Source organism: Trematomus bernacchii, unplaced genomic scaffold, assembly GCF_902827165.1.
Source record: "Trematomus bernacchii unplaced genomic scaffold, fTreBer1.1, whole genome shotgun sequence".
Lineage (NCBI taxonomy): Eukaryota > Metazoa > Chordata > Actinopteri > Perciformes > Nototheniidae > Trematomus > Trematomus bernacchii.
This window is the reverse complement of record NW_022987598.1, coordinates 570,001-571,096: the sequence shown is the minus strand read 5'-3', so window position 1 is coordinate 571,096 and position 1,096 is coordinate 570,001.

Sequence of the window (1,096 nt, the reverse complement as noted above, 5' to 3'; positions counted from 1 at the left end):
CACCAAGTGTCAGAAAACACAACCCTCTCTATTTTTCCCTCCATACCCAAATCTCTAAAAAAGGGGCTGCAACGGATCTGATCAAAACTGCTCCAGATTTGAACACTGTCCTGACGTCAGGACGGTGGCGCTAGACGGCTATTGGGCCAACTCCACCAATCAGGAGGAGACAGCCACGGCCATTGCCGTTCGAAAGCGCTGGAGACCGCTGTAGTACATATGCCAGGCCTGTAGATGGTGCTGTTCTCACTGAATCTGCCCTTGCAAAAACAGAGCTAACATTTTCAAATTGAGCGAAATGAGGCATGGCTAAAATGCATGATCTGTTTGGTATTTTGAAAAAGAATAAAGTATAAATATGCCTTATATAGGTATGGTCCTACACTATATTATTCAAAATAGCATGATAGGTCCACTTTAAGCAGGGTAAGACAGAATACAAAGCACAGAAACTGGAATAGATGGTATTAGTTTGCAGGTCAAACGATGCACAAAAAATAAAGTTTTTGAAATGACTCACAGCGAGACACAGCTAATTTACACACAGTCGTCTCTAATCCTGTTATCTGAAGCTTGCCAATTAGTTTTTTGTATCAAAGTTTTGTTATCTTCAGGTCACGACTCACTGTCTTGTAATCCTGTGAAACTGAAATCTGTTGATGCAGACTTTAGATGTTCGCTGGCTCGGGGTGAGACGAGCTTACAGTCCGGCTCAGAAGAAGCCATTGATCAACACTTCCTGCTTTAATCTGCACGGAACAGCACGCAGCGTTCATTATAATAGATCAAATACAAAGTGGAACTGACGGCTTTTCTAATCGGCTTGTCTTGAGAGATAATGAGATTACTAAACCTTGATCTGAGAAAATGGAGTTTGATATGTTTTGGTAATTAATTTGTGGAAATGTGTGCACGAACGCAGAGAGTCAGTGAATTAAAGGGTACGTTTAAATAGGCGTCTTTGTCTCATAATGCTTTTTAAAGAAATACAACAGTTAATTCAACATTTTAGTGATGTTTTAGTTCAATAACTGGGATGCACTAAGGCTCAGATTGTTCCGCAATGCCCCAGAGTTTCAATCCGGCTCACTGCTGC